The sequence below is a fragment of the Sturnira hondurensis genome, unplaced genomic scaffold (assembly GCF_014824575.4).
Source record: "Sturnira hondurensis isolate 20B ecotype Veracruz unplaced genomic scaffold, ASM1482457v3 Scaffold0008196, whole genome shotgun sequence".
In the NCBI taxonomy this organism is placed as follows: Eukaryota; Metazoa; Chordata; class Mammalia; order Chiroptera; family Phyllostomidae; genus Sturnira; species Sturnira hondurensis.
The window spans coordinates 19567403-19594246 of record NW_028080827.1 but is presented as its reverse complement, the minus strand read 5'-3'; the positions used below and the strand labels follow the sequence as shown (position 1 = coordinate 19594246).

The window sequence follows — 26844 nt, the reverse complement described above, 5'->3', positions numbered from 1 at the left end:
ATTTACAAAATGATGGGTTCAACCATCCCTAGTGTCTCCTTGCCTTCTAGCGCTGACTTTCCACACGCCCGTGAGACACTCTAACCTGCCATGGAAAGCAGCTTCGAGGTGGCAGTATCTACACCTCCTGTTCCTTTACCACCTTTAAGCACAAATGGCCTTGGAAGAAGATAAACCTGAATCAAGAGCAGCAAAGAAAATACATAGTAAAAATAAATGTCTTGCTCCTCTACTATAAGTGGGTGAGAGAGAAACTTCCAAACTCAGACTCTTTCTGCAGATTAGAAGCAAAACAAACAAAACCCTCTCAAACCTAACAGCAATACCAGCAAAACAGAGGTGATATGAAGGAATTAAACTGCTATCAGACAACTTCCTGATAGAGCTGCAGAACAGACCTCAAAGTCAGAGGTCACAAAGGGACTGTGACGGCTCATAGACGTGCTCCCATCTGTGGCTGGTCACTTGGATGGGACTCGATCCGGACATGTGTGAACACATATGACCTCCTGCAGCATATTCCAGGCTCAGGAGCCACAGGACTTCAGATCTGGGGGTGAGGGCTCTAAGGACCAGCCACTGCAACTGTACCCCCTTTCTTCCTCACACAGGGAGAAACTGAGGCCCAGGAGGGGACAGTGTCACTCCAGGACCCTTCTGAGTAAACCACAGTGTCTTTCTCCTACCCCAGGAATCCATGACCCCAAAACTCTCTGGGACCCAAAATGGACTATTCAGCTGTCAGCTAACAAAGAAGCTAATCCCACAACATAGGGTGGGGGCCCCATCCCAACAGGAAGACCAGAGTGGCTTCTGTGAAGGAGGGCTGCGTTTTCACGCTTCCCGGCCTCCACGCACTCAGCTGTTGGGCCCTAGTGCCATCTCAGCCTGTCTTTCAAGTAAGCCAGGCCCATCTCCCGGGCTCCGCAAACAGTGCCGGCTCTCCCTCCTCAGCTGGAGCAGCAGAACACCCATGCCACCGGGCCTGGACTGTTCGAATAGCACCTTCAAAGTCTGGTCCCTGCCAGGACTTTGTCCTGTTTTATTCCAACAGTGTGTGGGGTGTGTGCAGGTACACCGACCCTGCTGCTCCGAGCATCTGCAAGGAAAGTGCCTGATCAGCCAGTCTGCATTTACTAAGGGCCTACTATGTGCCAGGCACTTGGTGAGTACTTCAGTTTTTGTAACTCTGCAAAGGATCAGGAACTAGTGGACCAAACCAAGAACCATGTAAGATTCTGTGTGCAGGCAGAACAGGGCCAAAGGTACCTCCCAGTTTGTGCAAGTCTATCCTGATTTCTGCTCTGTAGGCTCCTTTCATGCCATAGCTTTTCCCACACCTGCCTCAGCTTCATTAAAGAGGTGGCATTGACCAGCTGCTTCATATAAGCAATCTCTTTGCTGAGCACTTTATATTTATACACTTCAATGCTATAGGATAGGACCCCATCTTCCAAAAGAAGAAAATGGAATTCAGAGCAGTTAAGATTCTTCCACGAAGCCACATGGGAGAGCAGGGTTCTGAACTCCCAATACAAAACCCAGAGTTTCCCCACTGTGTCACGCTGCTGCCCTGCACACCCATTCACCTTGAGGGGGGATATCGTGGAAGCAAGATGAGACTGGGAACTGGGAGCTGGATTCCAACTCTGCCTCCTCCCTTTGCCACCTGGGTGACTTTGGGCAAAGCGTCCCATCCCTCAGGGCCAGTTTCCTCTCCATGAAAGGCCGGCGAGGCTGTCAAGAGGGCCACATGAGGTGACGGCACACACGTTAGGTACCACCCATCACCTCTCACTCACGTGTCACAGAAGACTGCCCGACGCGGCTGATCACCCACACAGGGACTTTTTATTTATTCCTGCAACAAGCTGCTGACAAGATCAGGAGACTGGGAGATGTGAGAACATTCTAAAAATATCATCTGGGGACAATTTATGTCGTCTTTTTTTTTTCTTAAGGTACAAACAGCTTTGAGCATAGACTGAGAAAGTAACGACTTCCTTCCCAAGCCGACCACATTCTGCCAAGTCTTCTTGAAAGTCCCACCCTCACAGACTGAGAAAGTGAAGGTCTAAAGCCATTGCCTGGGTTCCCCAAATGGGCAGGTCGGACCAGACATCCCTGAGGTCCCTTCTCTGATAATGTGCCTATTAATCAGAGGCTCGCTGCTTTTTCTCACACACAGAGATGTCTTTCATGAGCATTTCACTGAACAATGAGAACGGGAGCACATTTCCAACTTCCCAGCAACACCACTCCATTCTTGTTCCTGTTGGCAACTGCCCAAATGCTGGGAAGGTAACTGCCATGGTAAACTCTGCCCCAGCCTCGTGCCTGTGCGTGGCTTGGTGAGGATGAGGGAATCCACAGGGCTCACTTCCTGCCTGCACTCCACCCTCTTCATGCCATGCTCTGCTCGGGAGTCGCACCACTGCAGAAGGGCAGCGCTGAGGTCCCATACTCACGCCTGGCCCTGGAGGAATTGAGGGCAGGGCAGGCATATCGGCTGTAATGCTCTGCAGCGTCGGACAACAGCACCAGGTCCTGAGAAGACTGTGGAAGGCGAGACTCTGACATATCTGCAAAGATGGCAGAGTCCCGGGTCTAAAGGCACCGCAGCTCTATCAGATGTAGGATCGGGGGCCGCTAACTGCTGGGGGGGCCACACAAGCAGGCCGATGTCTGCCTGTAACGTGAAGGCTTTCCGGGCTCTGCAAGGACTACAGAGTAAACACTAGATACTGACCGGTTTAACCAAATGGAAACTCAGGGTCGAGTGAGTTCTAAATGAATATTGGCTCTTTCGAAGCACATTTTTAAAAATACTCTTCCATAAGAAACTTTTAAGGCAAACAACCAGATGAGAAAAGAAACACAAGCGTACAAGTTCCCCACTGACATACTACTTCACCTGGATCCCTTACTTCTGATATTCTTCACTAAATTCTTTGCTTATTACACCATTAAGATCAAAACTCCTCTGTTTATATCCATACAATGAAATATTACCCAGCCATAAGAAGGAATTCATAATTGCAACATGCAAACACATGGAAGAATCTGAAAAAAATTATGCAATGTGAAAGAAATCATATATGCCCCCGCCACCCAAAAAGTACATCCTGTACAATCTGATTAATATAAACTTTTGGGAAATTCAAACTAATATACATTGGCAGAAAGCAGATCAGTGGTTGCCTGGAAACTGGGGGACAGCAGCAAACAGAAGGGTGACATTACAAAGGGTCAGGAAGAAACTTCTGAGGGTGACAGGCATAGCCAGCATCTGGGCTGTGGTGACAGTTTCATGCTATATGCAAGCCCTTATACATCACACTCACAAAACTGCAAACTTTCAATATGTGCCATTTATTATACCTCAATACAAATGCTTTCAAAAAATACTTCCCTCAGCTCTGATGGGAAAGTTAACAGAAGGCTGAGTTCGCAGCCAAGCTATTACTCCAATAGACTGTTCAAGGGTGTCTTCCTCTGCTCACTGCACGGCAAACTCTAAAAGGAACCAACACTAAAACATGAATCAATGCCTTATTACATCCCCCCCAAAGTGTTACAAACACACACACTAAGATTTCATTGAAAAGCTAGTTCTAGCTTGTCTTCCATGCAGTTACACACGTGGACCTGGGTGCAGATCGTCACTTGAAGTTTCGCTCCAGGCCCACACTGCTCCTTAACAACTGTTCTCCAGTGAAAATCCCCGAAGGGCAGAGTGCTTTAAGTGAGTCACTGGAGTTCACACTGGCGTTAGAGAACAAACTACACAGAGACCCTCCCCACCCCTTCCACAGTGATGCTAGGCTCAGAGACCTGGCCCTCCTGCCCGAAGTCTAGTCCGGCCAGGAACGACCCACTGAGCAAAGGGACGTGCCGGGTGACTGAGGAGAGTGTTCAGTCCCAGGAGTGAACTGTGGGGTGTGCCAGGTGCTGGGCTCTCTCCTGCATGTGGACACATGTTCTTCGTTCCAGATCAACAGGGTGGGCCCACCTGACGAACCACACGAGCCCTTCACAAACATCACAAGACTCTTCTGCAAGCTCGTTCTTATCCCCTTTCAATGGAGGTCATTGCAGCTTCACTGTTATTTAGCACAGTGTCTTTTAAATGTCAAGATGCCAGCAGCTTCTAAGCACTCAAGCCTCCGGAACCCAGCCTCCTCTTCCAGGACAAATCAGATGTCAATTCCCTGTCCAGCATGAAGCCTGAGGTTTGGGGTGGGAGGCTGCATATCCGGAGCCATCATTTGGAAACCTCTTATCTAGGACACCGAGCAGAAAAAGTACTTAACACACTTAAGACCGAAACCCGGGAGAAGCCAAGCTCGGGGGCAGTATTAACAAAGTGAAAAATAGAGTGTCGCTGGTCCTGGCGGAAATTCTTTCTAGCCATCGGTGATCTGTCCTCCAAAGTTCTCAGAAAGACCTAGTTTATTGCCAGCTTAGCCCCGAGGTCGAATGTTTAGTACAATTCTACAGAAACCATGGAAGTTCAGTAAGAGTTCAAGATGATGATGAATTCCTACTTGTGGCCAAGTGCACAGGAAAAAAACCCTTAGCAATTCAACATTTGAACGCTGATAGTACTGAACCAAGGAAGGGTGTGGGGTGTCTTCTTTCATGGAAGAAAGAAGACACAAAAGATAATCTAAAATCAAACAGTTTAGCATAGTGGAAAAGAGAGCAACAGAAGCCAGAAGCCAACTAGTTGGTCCAGAACCCAGCTCCACATTGCCCAGCTGTGTGGCCTCGAGCAAGCTACTGAAGCTCTCTGTGCCTAATTTGCCCCAAACCATCCTGTGGATAGGTATGACTGTCCCCAATTTGAAACGCATGGTGCAGAAGACCGGAAAATGGGAGTGACATTTCACGGCATCGAGAGCAGACTCTCCAAGCTACTATCTCTACCCACACCACCCACTTCAGCCCTCCCCCAGGCAAACTGAGTCTGTTTTAATCAGAGCTGTACTGGCTTTTCTGGGGCACCTGACCCCAGGTTCAACTTCCAGAGGGCACAGATAATTCTGCTGGGAGCCATCAGAATTAAGAGCCGTGAACCAGAAAGGGTTTAAGGCCTAGGGCTCTAGTGGGTGTGCAGGAGGTGGCCTCAAGGGATCAGACTTTCAGGACAGTGAAAGACCAGGTTAGAGGTCACTTAACCCATCAACCAGCAGATGCAGAATACGTGGTCCAGTTGCCCTCTTCCACCACGTACAGAGCTGAAAGCAGTCTGTTCTCCGGTGACCTCTGCCTCCCGGCCCTAGCGACTATCGGGGACCTTGCAGAACAAGTATCCCTGGCTGGGCTCCCTCTGCTGTGGCTTCCATGTCCCCAGGTCTTTCCTCTAATGAGGATCATCTCCCGGGCCTTCTGCTGTGTTAAGGTGACATCCAAGAACTTTCCAAGGCCTGAGAACTGGGGCCCAGGTCCTTCCTTTCCATATCCCCTCTCGAGATTCCTCGCACTGCATCCATTCTGGCTATAATCCCAGCAGAGAGGGCATGGGTCCACAATGTCACATGACATTGTCACATGACATACAGAGGCCATCAGCACAAGACACAGCTCACCCTAAAAACGTAAACAGAAGACAGCACAACAGAGAAAGTGCCTTGAACATAACAGGTGTTCAGTAAATGTTTATTGCACAAATGAATGCTCACTCAAAGCCCAGTCAAGTCCCCTCTCCTCATCCCCACTTCACTTGTGGTCAATCCGGGCAACTTCCATCAGAAACCCTCCGTTACTGGAGTTGGGAGACACAGAAGACAGCCACCCATTAATCCGGTCTGAGCCGGAGACTGAAAACAGGCAGTGGCCCGCAGATGTTGTGCTTGGCCAGCACGGTGTTTTTAAAATTCGTTCATTACTCGCCAACTTTTAAAAGCTGGGAGATTTCATATGTAAAATCTAGATTTTTGGCTTTTCTTGAAAAAAAAAAACAGAAGATCTGGCAACACTTGGCCACTGGTGGATATTGAGTTGCCCCTTCTGCCTAGGACTGAATTCTCGGTCCTGCACTGTCTTCTTATGCCCAGGGCCACTTCCCTCACTCCACCTGTCCCTGTATGTATCTGCACTTGCAACTCGAGCCCACCTTTCCAATGGGGAAGCATCAGCCCTTAGGCAGCAAAGTGGAACCCGAAGGCCTGGGGCCTGGCCTTTGCCGGGTGACCGCACACCAGACTGTTCGGGAAGGTTCCCTTCACACCCACTGTCCTGATGTCATGATCAATGGCATCTCTTGTCACTCAGACTCCTCGTCTGGGTAACAGACTGTGGCCACCTTGAGCCTCAGCTGACTCTAGACCTGCCTGGCTCACCGCAAGGAATCTGTACCTCAAAGCCCTCAGAAAGGAGGCCATTTGCTCTCCATGTAGCTTCCCAATTTGACTCCTCCGGACTTCCAGTGGCATTCACTCCACAGGGAAAGCCTTCACACCCCCCTGCAGAGCCTCAAGGGGGGGCCCTGGAGGCTGCAGCAATGGCCAGCCCCAGGAGACCTGCCGCAGTGAGATGAGAGCCGGGCGGGATGGCCAGGATGGCAGTGTACTCAGGGTAGGCGGAAGTCAGGAGAAAGGAAAAGAAGAAAGGTAGGGAGAAGAAAGGAAAACTGAGAGAGAGGGTCTGCTTACCGACCCTACCTCCAGGTACCACTTTTCTTGCCTGAAGTCAAAGGAAGAACTAGAGTTACCTCCCTCATTACCCCCACTTTCAGTGGGGACCAGGGGAAGAGAGGGGGCCAGCTTTTGTGGTGAGACAAGTCATGAATTTGTTCTTATTACATCTTCCAGAACCTTCCACCTTCTCGGATCAAACACATTCACTTCTCAGGGGCAGTTTCCACCCATGCCTATAGACAAACTCACCAAATCTTTACCTGAGTGAAGTTGGGTCAGGGGTTTTTTGAAAAAAGTCTAGTTACCAGCATGTGGGGTCAGCACCTCGTCTGAGGGGGGGCGCCTGGAGAAGGCACAGCCCTGGGAAGGGGAACGGACGTTGTGAGCTGTTTTTCACACCAAATGCTCACAATTCTCAGAGATTCCCTAATGAATTCCAGTCTCAGCCAATGGGAAACTTTACACTTACCCTAAAATAAGAGCATTCCCTCCCCAATCTTTAAAGGTTAAAGGCTGGATGGGAGTGATGTCACTCAGGAAAGAGGGTAGCAGAACGGCCCCTCCCCCCAATAAAAATTTGGCAAAAGAGCAGACAGTGTGCAAGAAAGGAAAGAGGCAGGAAATCGCATATTGCTGTCTTGACATTTTATAAGAAAACCTGACACAACTGGATATCATAGGGCATCTGATGCCTTTTTTCCCCCTAATGTGAATAAACAGAAGAAAATCTGCTTTTAAAAATCTTTAAGGTCTTTGTGAACTTAAATCCCTAAGCCTCTTCTTTTCCAAAGAGAGGCCATCACACAGGCCTAATCTGTTTTTAAATGTCCCTCGGTGGTGGCCTCAGATACACCCAAACCCACTTTCTTGGGTGACGGAGAGCTGATGCAAGGCACAGTCTGGGCTTAAATGGGTTCCCAGCAGTTCATTCTCTCAAAGGTAATTTTGTAACCAGGCACAAGGAAGGGCTTTCACTTTGAAGTGGGCAGGGAATCTGCCGCAGTTGCTTAAACACTGATCAAATTCCACGAAAAGGATAAAGGGAAAACACATCAAAAGAAATCACATTTTACATCTTCCCTGACCAAGTCACCCAACAGCTTTGGTTAGAAGGGTTAATGGAATGGGGTTTGCACTTCCTGAGTGGGGGGCTGGAGGGGGTGGGGTGCGGAGGAGCTGAAGGGTATGTGTAAGTTCCCAGCTGGCCATTGGCCAGGGCTGCTTTTATTGATCTAGACAAACACAAATTATGATGGCCTGACATGACTTGTATATACAAATAGCCATCTGAAAACACTCACAGGCCTAATTGAAGGAGACAGCAAGAAATCAAAGGAAGGACAGACGGTAACAAAAAATGCCCAGACCCGCAGAGTAGTGTTCCAGCGGGAGGCTGAGCAGAGGCTTCCTGCCGAGGGGAGGTGGATGTTTACTTGCACAGTTGAGCTCGGTCCCCTCGGGTGCAATCGTCCCTGGGAACTGCTCGGTGCAGCCCTGATTGGGAAGAAGGAACAGCGGCCCTCCCCACAAGGCTCTCCCCACACATTCTGCTGCTCAGCCCCAATGTGTCATGGTGGCGGAGGGGGGGGGGCAGGGTACAGGGGGGGGCAGGGCCCCAGGGACTGAAACTGAGCAAAGGGCCAGGAGCAACGCCTCTGCTTCACCCATGCAGGGTGTTTCCTACAAGAACAGTGGCTTCCTGACACCCCAAGCATCCACATATCCCCACCCAGAGAAGAATGCCGGAAGACCTTTAATAGCTCTCTGGCCAGCAACCCCATGGGGATATGAGCCAACAGAAAGAGGGGCTTGTCCCCCATGTGGAATTTCTGACCCCCATCTGCTCCCTAGCAGACCAGCCTGGAGCTGCCCCTTCCGGTGCTGACCCAGGAAGCAGCCACTAAGTGTTTGTACATCTGGGAGGTCACAGAGCAGAGGGCAGGGAATCAGCCACAGAGACGGCACAGCCCTTCCCAGGAGAGTTCTGACCCCAGCAGCTCCCATTTCCTCTGTTGCTGCAGGGAAAGCCCTGGCAACACCCAGAAAAGAGAATAATACTCACAAGCTCGTTCCAAACTCTTCAAGAAAGAAGCAAGGCATTTTGGTTTGTCATTTGATCCCCAGGGGCCTTCTGGCCAGATTACCAAGAAAAATTAGACTTGAGAGAAAGATTCGACCCCGAACAGAGCTGGTCATGGATCAAATCACACATTTTAAACACTTGAGCAAGACACAAAGCAGATCGAAGAATCCCATCTTCTTGGCAACACCGAAAAACTGCAAAATTGACCCACAAAAGAAAAGGAAAAATCCTCAGAGAAAAAGGTTCCACACAAAATAAAACTGAAAGCAGCTAAAGCTGCAGGCAATGAAAGTCATTGACTAAAAAAAAAAAAAAAATCAATGAAAAAAACCCGAGAAACTTAGAGATGCAAAATTTTACTCAGGAAAATTGGACTTGATGGAAATAATGGCAGAAAAGAAAATGCCAAAAATGACAGAAGTTAACATTGGTACCAACAGCAATCAAGCAAACAAAGACAGAAGTTTCGTTGCAAAATGCACATGGAAAAGAACTGATGTTAATGAAAATTAATTTCAGTTTAAAAAAAAAAAAAACTTGGGAGGAGTTTAACTGTGGCAGCCAGAAAATAGCTGAGGTATTGCACTGACTTGGAGTCAGTTTAAAATGGTGAAACAAAAAAATGCCCTGGGCTCTTTCAGAAAAAGATAAAACCCAGGAGACTCACAAAAGCAGCCAGGTCTGCCGCTACACCTCCCAGTTTCTCTGAAGAGGGATCAGGACCATTATCACCCTCCATGGGACACTTGTCACTGTGCCCACCTCAGCACCAGGCACCAGAAGGTTAGACCCCAGTGTGAAGAGCAGACGTGGTAGGAAAGAGCCCTGACCACGGGCAGGTGGCTGGGTCTCTCGCTTTGGGGACATACACCCTTTTGTAAAGTGGAAGACAGACCAGACAGTCTAGGGAACCCCACGAGACCACAGTGCGGGCCCCACCTGGAGGACCCGGTGGCCTGCCCTGAGGGGGGGAGGCGGGGGAAGTACCTCTGTAGGGGTGGAGGTTGGGGTGGGAGGACTGTGAATGATCCTGATCTTCACTTTTCTGTACATTAGTTAAGATCAAGGGTTGTGGGGAAAACATTAAAGAAAAAAACAAAGCACTTTTTCTAGAAATCACTGGTTCTGAATCAGTATTTACATACATGAGAGGTCCAGATGACCTGGGAGCTCCAGATGGCACAAGCTCCGATTTATTTGCAATGCAGCACGGGGGCAGGGTCAAGTTTTATGTCAAAGGCAATAATGAATTTCTACTTTTGGAATTTCAGTCTGTGCGCAGGTAGGTGGGTTTGCTCTTTCTGAGGTCACTCCTCTGGCCTTGGGTATTTCGGGTTTCTTCTCCCAAATGCTGATCATGTGCTTTGGTGGTTCAAACACATTCCAACGGGGTTATTTGGCTTTGCAAACAATACGCTACAGAATTCTGGTTGGGAAGGACACACACCAGTTTCAACAGAGTGAATACCTGAGAGAAGGAAGAATGTAAAGGGGCAGGGCTCACAGGAGGCCTTCGGCTGAGTCTCCTTTTTTCAGGAAAGAAATAAGCTATTACAGGCACCCGAACAACATGCGGAAAACTATATTGTTGGTTCAATTTGTGGAAGGTCTGTGGGCAAGTTCTAATTTCCCTCTAACATACATGTTTCACAATTTTATAATACAATAAAAACACTCACACAAAACTCCAACAATAGACCGAGGCAGGGAGCTGCTTCTGGCGTCTTTGAGTGTGTGTGAATCAGCAGAGCCAGCTGAGAAAATCAAAGTTCAAAGTCCTTCGGCAACACTTAGGAAATTCTCGGCCTGAGCGTATATATACTACAACATATTAATTTGTCTCTGTCTTTTAAATTTTTGTTATCACAGAAGGGAAAAAGGTTTGGTTTTTTTTTTCCCTTAAACAAATAAGGGGACAGGAAAATGAAAAGTATTGTGCGGCAAGGGCCGTACTTGGTACCACACACTGTATGAGGAGTTTCAGGCATCCGCTCATCTAATCAGAACAGCGAAGCAGAGTGTTGCAACCCTTCCATCACCCAGAGGAGGAAATGGAACTTCTCAGGGGCAAAGGCACTGGCGCAAGGTCACAGAGCAAGCAGAGAGGGCTGTGGCAGAGGTAGGTGGCCCCGAAGGCTGCCTCCAGTCCTTCTGGTACAAGGAGGGAGCCCCAGAGTGAGAGGGCCTCATGGAGGCCAGCCTTGCTTTGCCTGGGTGGGGTCACCTTCACAGGGACAGAGCCCAGAATGCCAGCCCAGGAAGCCAATAAGAAACCTGCCCCGAACACAGCCCTTCCCTGCCACCTTGTCTCGTGGCACTCCTAAACCAGGCCAGGTCTGTCCCCAGCACCTCCCCAGGTCCCACACCACTCTCCTAGGACAGTGCCACCTGGGACCCAACTCCACCAATGGGACACTGGGAAGTTCTGAAGGGCAGGTGGCTTGGGCTCCAATCCCATCCTTAAGTCTCACTGGCTCATTAAACTTACCTCTTTAAATCTCAGTTTCCTCATCTGCAAAATGGAAGCATTACTACTGTCTCACATGCTTGCTGTGAGTATCTGATGTGATAACATACTTACCTACACCTCTTAGAGTAGGGCCTGGCATAGTCACTCGCAAATGTTTATCATCAGTATAATGGTCCTTAAGGACCCCAAGTAAACACAGCTTTTCTCAACACCTGGACTTCAGATGCTTCGAGAGCAGGAGTCCTGCCTTCCGTGATTTCACACCCCCCACAGCCCCTGGCATCTGCGAAGCGGGGAAAGGGAGCCAGAGGCTGGGATGGGGTAGGGTGGAGTGGGGTTAAGCATCCACCCAAAACAGAGGGCTGCTCAACCTGAAGAGTCACTCCGGGCCCTTTAAGACATCCTGTTACTAAGGAAACCATGAGGCAAGGACTGGGGACTCTCCACAGTGGCTTTTCTTAGTGCTGCTCTGCCAGCTGGGTTCTCTGTGTAACACACACACACACAGGGGCAGCTGACAACACAGGGCTTCATGTCAAATGATTCGCAGAGAACAGAGTCTCAAGGGCCCCTGATGGCTCGGTGACATCCCAGTTCATCCGAGCTCAGGGAGCCACAGGAAGAGCCCCCGCTGTAAACATCTAAACGCTGACACACATTCACTGCCGATTAACCATGGGCCCATCTCACCCACAGGACAGCAGGTCCTGATGTGCCCTGCTGGGGTGTGGCCTCGGGTGAGCTTTGGGGGTCGCTGGGCTCCTTGAAGGGAGGGAGAGACTACCGCCTGCTCCCTTTACCCAGCATGGCACACACAACACACCAGCACATTTGAACCCTGAGTGCGTGGGAGAGGCCGGCTCTGACTCCCCGTCCTCCACTCTCACGAGGAGCGGCTCTTCAGACAGACGTGCAGCTCAAGTGCAAAACAGGACAGGCTCAAGCAGACAACCCCGGGAGGCATGGGCCTGACGGCTGGGACGACGGCCTCTGCCTCTTTCCTGACTGTGTCACTCAGAGCAAGTCTCTTAGCCTCCCTGATCCTCTCACTTGCCTCTTTCAGAAAAATGAGAAGGTTAGAACAAATCATTTCGAAGGCCCCTGGCAGCTTTTAGACTATTGAAAAAGTGCTCTCTTCTGGGGTATATCTGAGTCTGTCTCACTCTCCCAAAGTCACAGACTGGAGTGAAAACCAAAGCAACTCTTGGGTGCCCTTGACCCCCCTCCCCACAATCTGCTTCTGCTCAAGTTTTGTGTGCTGGTCCCTGAAAAGTCCTCTCAACCCTTTTCTAATTTGTAGTTAATTACAAGGAACTGCACTTACATTCATTTTGGGGTTCACAAATGGAAAATACTAATGACTTTGTAAATTAATTTCAGATTTGGCTCCATAATTTCTGGCAATAAGATCACTTTGTTTTCCTGCTCATTGTTTTTAGAGGGAAATGAAAACATAGCCCCCTCCCCAAATGCATTAAAAATTCCAATTAAGTTTTTCTGAAAAACGCAATAAAATATTGCATCTGGGGTGAGCTTATGTTACAGTGCAGAATTACAGCGATAAGCCTGAAAGTGCTCACATGGGCTGCACGGGACTCGGCTTTCCTCTGGCAAGGAGACAGATGAGAAGTCTGGGAGGGCTTTTCCTGTCTCCACCAGCAGCTCGGCAATGCCATCGAGTTCTTGCTTCCACAAAGCCTGACTGTCACAGCAACTGGCCAGGACAGGGGCACAGGCCACGCACCAGGGAGGCCACCATCCTCATTGCTTGGGCCGGGCTACTGCATCTTGTCTCTGGTGTGACACTAGATCGGCCGTACGCAACTTGGACGAGCCTTTAAAGGGGAGCTACCAGGATGGGGAGGAAGTGCACCTGATAAGCAGCAGCTGAGGGGCCTGCTGACACCTTGCAGAGAGGGGAGAAGTCTGAGGGGACAGGGTAGCTTGTCCCCAAGGACAGAAGACTGAATGGTGGGCTGTTCCAAAAGGTAGAGCAGAGGGTACAGGGAGGCTGACTTCTGCTCGACTCACGAAGGAGTTCTCAGAAACGAAAGAAAACTACAGCAAACTGTATTTGGGTGATGAGTGGAAGGTGTCAGCAGCTCATTGATGATAAGAAGAAAAAGCCTGTGTTACACTGAAATCATGTTTCCTGATTATTCATTTTCCTCATTATTCATTTAATTCATTCGAGAACCATGCAAAGAGCCTAGACTTATCTGTAAGCCCATCTTCCTCAGTATGGCTGTGGGCTCAGAGAGCTGGTGCTGTGCCGAGTCACGTAGTTGTTAAGTACACGTACAGGGACCTGAACCTGGGCCCTCTACCCAGGGCTCTTCCCCATAATTCCTCCTACCACAGAGCCTTGGAGCCCCCATCTCTTGGACCAGGAGGCCCTCGATTCCTGGGTGTGGGAATCTGCCTCCTCAGTCCCTTGTGAGAAGCCCAGGCTGTCCATCTTGGCCTGACCCCATCTTGACTACGGAGGGGCATGCAGATTCCCAGGGATGCCAAATGCCAGGCAGTGAAACTGTTCCTTGATTTTCCACCTCTGGAAAGGACAGATAGTGAGGTTGCGCCTTTCAAAGCCCCCTGGCAGGGGTGGTGGGGACAGAGTCATTCATGCAGCAGGTGTTTACATCTCAGCATCACTTCCTGTGAGGCCAGGCTGAGGCCCCCAGCACGGGAACTTGCTCCTCAGACAGGGAGATGAGACACCTCTCGAGGACACAAGCCTAGAGAACTTAGTTTCCCCCTCTACAAAGTGAACGGTTTGCTAGTTATTCTCCACGATGCCTTCCTGCTATGAAGTCCCATGTCTCAAAAGTGTAGGACCTCTCAGGTGGCCACCAGTTTGGAGTGGACTCTCCGAAGGTGGGGGCTTCGGCTGTCGGTTCCATGGGGGGGGCGACAGATCCAGAATGCTCCCAACCCAGGAGGGGACATGCCCCGAGCTCACCCTGCATAGTGAGGGAGGAGGGGCAGGTGGGGGGAGGAGAGACCCCCTGACGGGGCTCACACACCCTCCATCTCTCCTCATGTCGTACAGTGTTCCTAGCCAGGCAGTCTCCTACTGAAGCACTGGCTCCTGGGCAGACCCATTCCTAACAGGGGTGGACTGGCAGGCCCTGTCCCCATTTCACAAGCGGCAAAACTGGAGACCAAACAAAGCCCCCCAAGCAGGTACTGGGGGGAACTGGGCCTCATCTTGGAACCAACACTGTACCCTGGTCACGGAAGCACTGAGGTCTAGTGGTTAAATCAGGGTTCTGGACAGATAGGTTGGAACTGAAACCCCAGCTCCACCCAAGCTGTGTGCCCTGAAAAAGGAACAGGTCTCTCTGCCTCGGTTTCTGCCCTTTAACAACAGGACTGGGAGGAATTCCTGAAGTAGCCGGTGACCAGCACCCCACGCAGCAGACACCAGCCACTATGGAACACCCAGCAGCATTGTGATTGAGCTTAAATATAAACCAAAGCAAGTATACTGCAGACAAGAACAACAAAATCTAACAATGCAGCTCAATGCCTGGCAAATAGAAGGAGATGGCTAGATACACAGACACATGAGTCAAAACCCTTTAGAGTTCTGAGGTCCTGTACCTTCCATTCAGTAGCCACCTAATCTCTTGCAAGAGATCTCCACTCTCTGAGTCTCGGCTTCCTGTTCTGTCAAATGGGGCTAATGGGCATATTTCAGAGGGCAGCTGTGTGGTCTAACTATGCTGATGAGCAGGATCCTCAGAGGTAAAAGGCACTAGCGCACAGGACAAGGTAACGCCCACCGTTTTTGCCCAAAGCACGTATTCAATAAATATTTAGTGAATGAGTGATTGCTTGAATGCACATACGCACTAAAGAACTCTCAATCCCAGCCTCCCCACATTCTTGGGGTTTCCTGAGCACAAAGTCTCAGCTGCTTGGAGCATCCCAAAGTGTGCGGCAAGGGGAGCAGGGCCCAGCTCACTGGCCTCTAGGGCCCAGCTCACTGGCCTCTACAGTTGCTGCCCATCCCTGGCTCCCCACCGCCACCACACACCTCCACTAGCTGTCACCATCCTCACCCCCCAAAGGCTCAGAGTCTGACTTTCTGGGAAAAAATACCCTGTGATTAGAAGAAATGCTGCTTCTACACACACGTCCTCTTAATCAAGGCAGGCACGGGCCTTCTGAATTGCTGCTCCAAGCCCCTGTTTAATAGGCCTGCCATGGTGCCCCTCCATGGAGCTGTCCTCGAGTACCTGGCCTAAGCACAATGCTGCGTTCAAATTCCCTTGCTCTGCATTGGAGCAAGAGGGCACATGAGTGGAAGGCTTCGGAGCAGCAGGCCCTCGTCTGAATTCCAGCTGTACCTCCAACAGGGTTAGTGGCATTGCTAAGTTGCTTGGCTCCTCTGAGCCTCGGCTACCTCATTGTAAGATGCACATGATTCCCATGCACCACACAAGGCAGTTGTGAGAACTCAGTGGAATCACAAAGGCAGCGTGACGAGCACAGCGCCTGGGACCCAGTGGACCACCAGCAAATGCAAGATTCCCTTGCTCCTAGTGGAGAGAAGACCCAAACTCTAGCTGTGCTCTGCTCCTTGAAGGCTGTAAAACCGAAGCAAGTCACAGCCCCTGTGAGCGCAGTGACTCCCCTCCAGAATGCAGACAACATCAGCAGACCTGACAAGTAAATCTTACAGCTGCAATGTCCAACATGGCAGCCACGTGTGGCTACTGAGCGCGCAAAAGGGGGCCAGTTCAAGGGCGAGTGTAGAGAACACACTGAGGTCAAAGATTTACGATAAAAACAGAATGTAAGCTATCTCGCTAACAACATTTATATTGAGTACACGCTGAAATGATGTTTTAGGATATATGGCCCTACATAAAATACTGTTTAAAATGAATTTCATCTTTTTCATTTCACATTTTAACACGGCTAGTAGATTTCAAACTGTGGACGTAGCCTGCGTTACATCTCTCTCAGGCAGCATCACTCCAGGGTACGAACTCACCGAGTTATATCTGTGGGTGTGACTGCCCCCTCAGACAGACTGCAACTCCTTCTGGAGAGAAGATGTCCGTTACCTTACTTTTTTCCCACCGTAGCACTTAACACTCAGTGCCGAAATGTATGTCAGTGTACGCTTAGGGATCTTCTGAATAAAATCTTAAGGTTTTAGACGTGACCAAGTAGTCACCATGCACTGGGATCCACGTCAATAAGTAAAAATGTACACCGACCCATTTCATCCTCAACCCAGGAGGTAAATTTCACTCCCTGCATTTTCCAGACAAGGAAACTGAGGCTCAGAAAGTTGAGCGGCTAACCCAAGGCTGGTAGATGGTCAAGGGCAATGGCTAGGATATGAACCCAGGCTGTAGTGACCCTAATGCCAGGCTCTTCTCCAGTATCCACAAGACGAAGTATGCAGCCTGCACTCCTTGCTCACCTGAGGCGTCTAACTCACCCACCCTAGAAGAACTCAGTCCCAGGGAGGCTTTGCCCCTCCCCCACCCCCGCCCCCAGCCAAAACCACCAGAGGGTTTCCCAGCAAGTCAGAAATGACACACCACAAAGGGGAGCCCATGTACAACCCTATCCACGTCTGGCCCAGGATCAGTTAGCTCAGAATTAGTCACATTTTAAAAGGGGTGAGTGATAGGGAAGATGAATTTATTTTCCTGCCTTTGAACTTTCTGCCTAGGGTGCAGGCAGGAACCTAGAAATAAAGAACCAGTGAGTAGTAAAGGGCCCAATAAGATTTTTTTTTCTGAGTAACTCAGCAGCAAGTTTCAGAAGCTCAACTTCTGATTCCATTGAAAGCAGCCCCCCAGCCACTCCCAGCCCACAATGCCCTCCGCTCTCTATCTAGTTCAGGCATAGACCTCTGCAGTGCCTGGCGGGGTAGGCCCTGAGCTAGACAGAGTAGGCTGCTCATGGGGTGTGTTTCTGGATGGGTGGGTGGATGAATGGATGTACAACCAAACAAACCCTTAAAGGAACAGAATGCATAGCCCTGCATCTTAAGGAACTCACCAGATTGGGTATGGAGAACGTGAAAAATGAAAGGACAATGAAGGAACTGCATACAAACACTTGCCAAAAGAGTGTTGTCTGCAAAGGGGAAGAAGACGGAGGGGGAAGTGCCTCCCTTTTTTTCTAACCCATCTGAGTTCGCAGATAGAAGAAGGCTGACTGCAGGTTGAGCTCAACCAAGGGAAAGGTCAGTGTGGGCCAGTCAATCTGGGAAGGCTTCAAGGAGGAAGATGTGCCTGCAGGAGGAGCAGGACTCAGACAGGACCAGGGGGCACTCAAATGGTGGGTTGTGTCAAGCCAGTCACCTAACCTCTCAACCTCTCGGTTTCCTTTTTCAAGAGGAGGAGAGACAACAGGCAGAGAGGGAGGAGACAGAGAAAAACAAAACGCCTGGTAGACAGTTCATATTCGACCTCAGACAGGGTAAATATTTACTCACCCATTCATGGCCTGGCTCTGGTGAGTGCCCTCAGTTTGGGCCACCTGGGTTTATGCTGGTGTCTGGTTTTGATTTGAGGCCCGAGGCGGCCAGTGTTTAGCCCGTGGCACAGAGTCCAGCCCTACACCTTGTCTGTCTGGGAACTAAATAGATCTCGTTTGATGGCAGTGGAAAAACTGACCACGAGGATGGCCCTGCCGCTCAGGCCGAGACAGCGGGGCGGCGCAGCGTGAGCTTCCCTCTGCCAAGTGCCCACCCTGTGGGAACACCCCAAACGTGTGTGCCTGTGTGGGGAGTGTTTGCCTTAACCCCACAGCAAGCTCAAGGGAGGTACATTGGTGCCCCCATTCCACAGATGAGGAAACCAAGGCTCAGCAATATCACGTAATTTACCCAGTCACACAAAGGAAAACTTGAACCAGAGCCGCCAAATTCTATACTCTACTCTTTCACACTAATCACAGAGCTAAGGAAAATACTCCTCCATCCAACAAATATTTACCGAGGGTCCTACTGGGTGTCAGAAACTGTCTTAAGGCACTAGGGATCTGGCTGTAGATAGGACAGGAACAGGGAGCTGGCATTCCCAGCAGAGACACTGGCCTTAAACACACAATGCAGAATGAAAATAACTTCAGCAGCTGATCCAAATTTAATGCCTGAGGTGGGAGGTTTAAGCAGGGGTAGGCACTGGGCCACATTAGTGAAGGTCCATAGGACTCACCGGGAAGCACATTTAAAATGCATATTCCCAGATGGCACTCTGGGTTCCATGAGAAGGCTGAGGAGAAGCCAGGAAATCCACATTGAGGATCAGGCTGGGAGACTGGGGGCAGGAGGCCCTGGACCCTGGTGGCCTAGGGCCCCGGCACAGAGCTCTGGCCTCGCCCCACCTCTCGGGAAGTGATAGTGGACAAGAATCTCAACTCACACCTCAATCTCCTCATCCATGAAACAGGCACACTAACATCTGGCCTGACCTATTTCCCAGGGGGGAGCTGTGGCAGAGAAAGCTAATGAAGGTAAACAGTGAGGGGCTGAGCAGTTGGGAGTTAGGCATCTTCTTACTGACCACACTGCTGCTGAGAGTGGATGGAGCGAAAGGAAAGAAAAGCAAGCAACACCCTAGGGCTGCCCGACCAATGAACAGCTGCTGGGCGACAAACACCCCCACACAGAACCCACCCTGCCCAACAAGATAACTCTTGCTCAAGTGCGGTTGCTCAACAGGGGCCCGAGTGTGGGTTTCCATGCCGTCGTCCATCCTGTGGGAATCCAGCATGTGGGGTTCCTGGTTAGGCGAGCGGCTGCAATAAATTACCCCACCGCCAACCACTCCAGCCCACATGTTGCTCTTACGGTCAGCGCGCTCCATCCCAGCAGTGACCTAACCCCAGCGCTAGTCAAGTCAGCAGCAGCCTCTCCTGTTATCCTCCTCACAGGCACCAGCTCGCATTTCAGGCCATTTGCTCCCCTGGGCATGACTCAGAGAGTCAGTTGTCCTTACAAAAATGCTTTTCATATTTCACATCAAAAATAAATACCACGCACTCTGGATGTAAGCCATCACAGATGTCTCTGTTGAGCTATTAAAGTGAAAAGGCCTGAGGAAGTAAAAAAAAAAGTGGTTAATTCCTATTGTCCTGTCCCTACTGCTTTTATCTATGGTGAGCTAGAAGAGGGGACTCGAGGCCAGGCCATGGGGCCGATCTGTGGGATGAGCAGTGAGGTCAGGGGTTCATGCATCCTTGGGGACCGGAGAAGGTGAAGAGCAAATGCTGGCAAGGAGGTCCCATAAGACGTTGTGGATCCAGGCAGTGACAGGCAACAGCACTTCAAAGAGGCACCCAGTACACAGACCGAAGCAGGTCCTAATCCCTAAAGAAGGACCTGGGGTGGTCAGCAACAGAGGCTGCAAGGCTGAGAGGTGAGGCAGTGACCAGAGCAGTGCCTGTGCGAGCGCTGTCCCACGGGAGAGGCCTGGCCGGTGCCCAAGGATGTACCCGGCCATCGGGGCCCAGGCCACTTGATGCGTTCGCTTCCCATGACATCCTCCAGCCCTTATCCTGACCCACCCATGCCTCCGACCATTTGGCTTCCTGGGTGGGGTGGCCACAAGGAGAGAACGCCCTGGTTATAACCTCACAGTGGTTGTGCTTTTCAACAAATAAACGAGTGGCTTGATTTGTGCTTTAGCTTCTTGCTGGTTAATGGGAGCCAGCAGTTCTGACTCTAGGCCTGGCAAAATGAGGTTTCTGAACTGGGGAGTCCAGGCCCAGTTCCCAGGGAAATTCACCAAGATCAGGGCCTGAGTGTCCCACCTTTCCTCCCAGCCCCACCGGGTGCCCCCTCCCATGGGGCAGCACCGTACAGATTTTCCGGTGCTCCGAGGTCACACCCAGAGGCACACTGTGAAAAGCTGAAATTAAAAGCTGCAATTTCACTCACAGCCATGTTTAATTTCTATTCCGACATGGTCACGGGGAGGCTAGGTCAACCGGGATATTTGATAATGAGGCATTCTGACTTACAAATGTTCTCATTAACCAACAACAACCAGAAGTCCACTGCAAACTCCCCGTGAAACGATTCTAGGAAGCATTTGTCCACTCATCTTCCCCAACATGTCCATTTTCTTAGCATCATAGTTTTCCTAAAGACAGAGGACCCCAGGTCCCAGTACTGGGTGGGCTCTCACTGCAGTGATCCGCAGTGGTGTGAAGCTGCAAAGACCAGGTGGATCAGGTCCCTTAGACGCCCCAGGACAGCCACGAGCAATGTCTCTTTCAAGGGGACTGACATCTTAAAATGACAACAATCTATTTACCAGTGATTTTTTTTCGGTCTTATTCTACAGAATTTCTAGAAAGTTAGAAAACATGGTATGCTGGTTTCCCTCTGTTTCTAGGCTTTTGGGACACTCTGGCATGTAAATATTATAACTTTTCCGATTAGCAGTTGGATCTGTCACTTTAAATTGAGAAGTTCTCCACCTAAAAAATAAAGGAAAAGTCTAAGGGTTGCAGAAACCCTCCGAGTGTATTATTTGGAAAGGTAACTAAAAGACTGTTTCAAATTAAGTTTATTGTCTTTCCCAATGTTGGGGCACCCCGAATATCTGAGCGCCTTACTTACGTGCTGGACTCTAAAATCAGAATACTGGAAGGAGGCCGTGACACCATCAAATTATTCATGCCTACCATTTAATGGGCAGTTTCAGTACTCGTGTATGCCGGGGCTGATCAAATCTCTTACATGTTACAGTTTAACCTCTAAAACACAGTGTGATACTCCACCCTTATTCACAATTAAAACACTCAGAAAGTCTAAGTCCTTGCTAAGGCCCCATAACCCCCATGTGGTGGGGCCAGAATCTGAACCCTGGTCTGCAGGACCTGAAAGCCCTGCCTGTTCTTCTCCACCCCTCTGTCTCAGGCTTCAGGGAATGTCTCTGCGGGGTTCTTCTCTCCAGGAAAAAACTATCCTTGTCTGTGGAGTGATGGCTTTCTTAAGATAAACCCTGGCTTGAAAACAAAAGCTTAAGAACCAGCTCGGCTCCTAGCTGGGGGCACGACCCTCAAAGTGCCCCACTTCCCCAGGTCTCAGTATTTTTAGCTATGGAACCTGTATATGTTTTTCCCCCTGAGATTTTCTTTGGCTCTAACAAAAGGCATCCCCCCTCCCCACCCCCCAGGAAAAGCCAAGAGATCACCACCCATAAGTCCTCAAATAGCAAGCAGGCTGGAGGGTTCCTATAAGGAAAACAGTCCGAGCTCGCTCACTCCCAAACTCTGCCGAGGAAACCAGCAGAAACCAGACACCTGCAGGAGGGTGAGGTGGGGAGCAGGTGGAAGGCGACCCTCACAGCACCCCCCAAACAGGCTGCCTCAACAGTCCCCAAGGCCTGTTAGATCGATTCCTTTTCTTTAAGAAGGAAAAAAGTAGTCGAACCTTCAGTGTCCTTACTTGTAAAGTGGAAAGGCCTCATCGGCTCATTCAGCAAAGAACTGGTATGCGACTCCACTGAAATATTAACCATAGGCGTGTTTTGTATAAATAAACAGAAAAGGTGTGCTCTGGAATAAGAAGAGTTGGGTTGAAGCTCCAGCTTGGACACTGGCTGGCTGTGTGTGGCCAGGTCGACTTGGCCTCTGTGGCACCCCAGTTCCTTGTTTAGAAAGTCCAGACCCTAGACCAGTGCTAGAACTTTCTGTAAGANAGGAAACCAGCAGAAACCAGACACCTGCAGGAGGGTGAGGTGGGGAGCAGGTGGAAGGCGACCCTCACAGCACCCCCCCAAACAGGCTGCCTCAACAGTCCCCAAAGCCTGTTAGATCGATTCCTTTTCTTTAAGAAGGAAAAAAGGAGTCGAACCTTCAGTGTCCTTACTTGTAAAATGGAAATGCCTCATCGGCTCATTCAGCAAAGAACTGGTATGCGACTCCACTGAAATATTAACCATAGGCGTGTTTTGTATAAATAAACAGAAAAGGTGTGCTCTGGAATAAGAAGAGTTGGGTTGAAGCTCCAGCTTGGACACTGGCTGGCTGTGTGTGGCCAGGTCGACTTGGCCTCTGTGGCACCCCAGTTCCTTGTTTAGAAAGTCCAGACCCTAGACCAGTGCTAGAACTTTCTGTAAGAATGAAAATGTCCTCTCCCGTGCCGTCTAGCCACTGGCCACATGCGGCTACCGAGCATGTGCGATGTGGCTACTGTGACCGAGAAACTGGACTGCAAATTTCATTTAATTTTAACTACCTGAAATTTAAACAGCCACCCGTGGGCAGTGACTACAGTATTACACAACACAGCCTTCTACTGTAGCGATAAGAGCTAAATAAGATAACATTTGTGAACCGCCTGGCAGGGCGGGCTCTGGGAGAAAAATGCGTGAAGACGTGGAGTCCTAGCGGTGGACATATGCACGCATTTTTAAAGCAGAGCATCCCCACTGAGACATCCCCACACTGAGACATGGTGGCACTAGACACTGACAGACAAAGAGCTACGCAGACATTTCAGAGGGACCTAAAGAAATCAGATGTGCTGGAATCATTCTCGTAAGTACACAAACTGAGCAGCGAAAGTCTGCTGTTTTGTTTTCTTCACCAATGTTCTTGTCAGCAGATAGAGAGAGGCATTTGGGGCCAAGCCGAGTCTTTATAGTCCTATGTGCCCAGTATAGACAAGCCCATAAGCAAGCTCTCACCCCTTAAAAATAAAACCTTCAGTCCGAGGTCTGAAAGTCTGGAGACCCCTCCCTGGGGTCTCCAGAAAGCTGCCCACCAGCACCCCGCACAACAGAGACAGCAGACACACCCTGCTGGGGACACAGTCCCAGTGGGGCGAGCGCTGCCCGTGGTGCCTGGGGCTCACAGGGCGGCGGCTGGCAGCAGCCAGGTCGGGAGTGCCCACCGGTGCTCGCTGGCAGCTTGCCTTTGTCAGAGCCCGACAGGAAACAAGGAGAAGACAGCACGGGCTGCGTGGAAATCCCCACCGGGCCCCACGCCAGACCATGACTCAGGGGGCCAGGGAGCTGGCCTCCCACCCTTGGCCAGGACCCAGGGGGCCCGGCTGCAGGAAACAGCGCAGCCTCTCTGCACAGACCGAAACACAAAAGTCCTTAAATGTTATCAATTATGTTACAGATACAATCTGAAAACATGTGAGACAGAGTCCCAACACTTCAGGTGGGGGTTCAATATCCTTTTACACCTCGTGGCCTGTAGGGGGAAGGGCCCAGCTCAGGAGAGACGCGCAGCCTTCCAGGCAGTCCCAGCCCACAGTGCCTCCCCTCCTCTCAGCCCACCCCTCTGTCCGTTCTACACTTCTCAGTGGTAGGGACTGATCTCAGCCTACAGGCGGACACAGTGCTGCTCTACCCCCTCCCCTGATCTGGATGCCACCAGGAGAGAGGCTGTGCCTTATCCCTTCAGAGTGAATGTGACACATAGTCGGGTCTCCAGAATCGCTCATGTAGTGATCCAAAGAGACAGCATGGAATACTCTGGAATAAAACTGTTGTTCCCGATACCTGTCTAACGCCAAGTCACAGCTGGGCTGCCAGAGGCTCCTGCCCCCGCCACTCCTCACTGCCACATTTGGGAGCTCAGAGCACAGTCCGCCCCTGTGGTCTTTGTCTCCCCCCAAGAGCACCAGTGTGCTCCGAGGACTCCAGCCTGGTGCCGCGCAAAAAGAAGCAAGAGAGTGAACAACAAAAACATTCCTAGCGAGATGCAAGACACTAAGTCCATGTCTATACTCGCTGAAACTGCTAGAAAAACCTGACCCGCGTCATTTCACTTTCATAATACCAACTTGCCTTTTCACCTTCAGAAGGTGATGAATTGCTACCTTTCTGAGGCAATTTTGTCTTCGGACTAGAAACTTACAAAATTATCCATTTGCCCCATTCTTCTGAGTGTGCACTGATCTGAATTTCATGGATCTCTCTGGCAAGTCCGAGATGCAATTTGGCCAAGCACTCCACACACCTACTTAATAAACAATTCCACTCAGTTGGCCCACAAGACACGCAAAGCCCCATCCCCACCCTCCACCCCTGCCACAGCCCAAAGGTCATCCCCTACCCAGGTCCCTTGCAAATCCCCACTCCGAGGCTGTCCTCCTGCCCCAAGGAGCCACTAGCAGGGATAACCACGCCCTCTGTTCCCATTTCCTCTCCTCCCACTATGGGCCTCACCATGGGGTTCAGCCCCCAGCACTCTGCTGTGACCGCCCTATACTTCCCAGTTACCAAATCAGAAACGTGGGCTTTTCAGCCCTTCTCATTCCAGACTCTCTGTGACATCTAGCACTGCTGGGCACTTCCTCTCCCTGCAGGGTCTTGTCACTGTGCAGCGTCTTGCTTGTCCTCTCCACTCCCCTCCTGCAGCTGTGCCTGAGGTGCTGTCCTGGACCCGCTCCCCCACCCTCACCAGCTCCCAGCCCAGCCTCATCTACATGATGACAACTCACAAATGCGTATCTCAGCTGCCCCGCCACTGGGTTCCCACCACACACAACAGGAGCTCTGCACACGTCTGCCAGTGTGCACCAGCATTTCATGACAGCCTGCTCTGTGCAGGGCTCTGTGCTAGGCCCCAGCAGAGGTGTGTCCCAGGGCTCACAGGGGCACGTGAGGAAATGCTATGGACTCAGAAAGGGCAGATCTCCTCTGGCCGGAGCTCCCACAGAAGGCACCGCTGGGAAGTTAGCATGTGGGTTGTGTCCTGAAAGCTCAAGAAACCAGTGCTTTTCTCCTGTGATGTGTTCAGGACTCGGCACCCCACATCACTCTGAGAGAAGACACAGCCACACCTGGTGGTGCAGGGGGCAGAAGGGGACTAAATGGTAATGGAAAAAATACAACAAAGACTAAATAAAAAGAAATAAATAAACTGGTGTTCTGCATCCCACACTGGGTGAAAACCTTCTAGAGAAAGGCATATTTTCTCCTTTTTTAATTGTATTTTTTCCATTCCCATTTATCCCCCTTACACCCCCCTCCCCCACACAATCACCACACTGCTGTCCATGTCCATGAGTCCTTTTTCAAGAAAGGCATTTTCTAAGCAGAGCTCTTTGGGGGGGCGGGGGTTGTGACAAATTGATATTTCCCCCCCCAAATGCTAGTCTGATATAAAAGTGACAGACCTTTGACCCAGAGTCTGCTGGCCCCAGGCCTACCCTCACTTGACCTTTCTGGCGAATATCAAAGACCGCCAAAAATCAGGCAAAACAAGAATAGCTATTTATTAGCAGAAAATACACTAGATTTGCTTTACTCTGGTGAGGAATGTGTTCAAGGGGAAAACTCGATCTGCATTTCCGTTTGTGCCAGCCTCCTCTCAGTCCCTTCTCAGCTGGACAGCCGGCCCCTCACTGGGTCTCCGGCTGCAATCCCCATGCTGGGGACACGGGGCACACTCATCCCCCGACGGTTACGGGGTGTCTGACGCTGTGCTGGGCACGTGGTCAGAACCCCACACGCACGCTGAATGACGGGGCTTCAGACTCTCCGTAAGGAGCTCTGACCATAAAGTGCTCATGTGCCCCACTCAGTGTGACCCACTGTCCATACCACCACTGAACCACCACCCATGACCACGTTTTCAAGCATTTCCAAGCCAACTCGAGAACTCTCTTTTAAAAAGTCTGAAAACATGTGCTCAACAAATCACGTCTCTTACATGAGCTCAGAGGGGTTCGCAGCAGGTAGGGAAACCCTGCACCCACCAGAGTCTCACGTCCTCGCCACCTGTCCAAACTCCACTTGGGGACCTGGTGGCTTCCTGATGATCAAAAGGGGACAGGCACTCAGAGCGGAGAAGGCAGCATGGGGCAGGGTCTCTGGAGACCTGAACCTGAGGATTGGCCCCACCCATGCTTCTGCATTGGGACAAGGCTTCCTGCCCTGTAACGTGAAGGAGAACTGGCCCTGAGGATGTCTGAGGTCCTGCTGGTTCTGTCTGCAGCTCTTAACCCCTTCCTGGTTGGAGTGAACACAACTGCACCACCCTGTCTCTCATGGGCAGAACCCAGGGTCACCACTTGAGTGAGACCAGCATCATGGGAAAGCAAAGGGCCTGAGTTTGTGTCCCCATCAGCATTTTCAGCCTGGGAGGCCTCCACGAAATTTATACATTCGAAATGGATGACTCTGCCCAGAGTGTCTGCTAAGCAGGCAGTCACAGCCCCACACCAAGGAGCCAGCCCTCCAGAAGGAGAGGTAAAGACACGTCACACAGAGTGCGCTTGGGTGCAGGGGAGACTCGGGGCCTGGGAGAACTGGGTGAGGCAGCCCGGCACAGACAGCTTCCTAGAGGAAGGGAGTGTGGGGATTTCCAAGCAGTTTACAACTTTTCTCAAGATAAACATTGTATTTATCCACTTTCTCACCTCCTGACCTTTGCCGTCTCAATCAGACATGCCATTGTCTCCAGTCACAAGATTTTTCTATGACCGTGAAGGAAAGGGCTGACGGGGTTGTTTCCCCATGACTGAGGAGCCACCTCAGGTCACTGAACACACGTCCACTGCCTCCATGCCGCATGGACACCCCGTCCCCAAGGGTCTTCCTCATTCCTGCTGCTCAGGTTCCCTGCGTCTGCTCACGAGCCTCTACCCAGAGCCGCCTCCTCTCCGGCCATCCAGTTGCCTTGCGCTCCCCGCTCCAGCAACC

General features: G+C 50.7%; 1 protein-coding gene across 2 annotated transcripts in view; it reads right to left on the bottom strand.

The window, feature by feature from the left end:
* Positions 1 to 26844, bottom strand: part of SMAD3 (SMAD family member 3) — a 114807-nt gene that overhangs the window by 40932 nt on the left and 47031 nt on the right. The window contains exon 1 of one of the 2 annotated variants that reach the window (XM_037054205.1): positions 23695 to 23890. The exons of the other annotated variant lie outside the window; for it this stretch is intronic. The gene's annotated coding sequence lies outside the window, so the exon portion shown is untranslated. Of the gene's footprint in view, positions 1 to 23694; positions 23891 to 26844 lie in introns of those variants that run through there. 2 annotated transcript variants of the gene reach the window in all.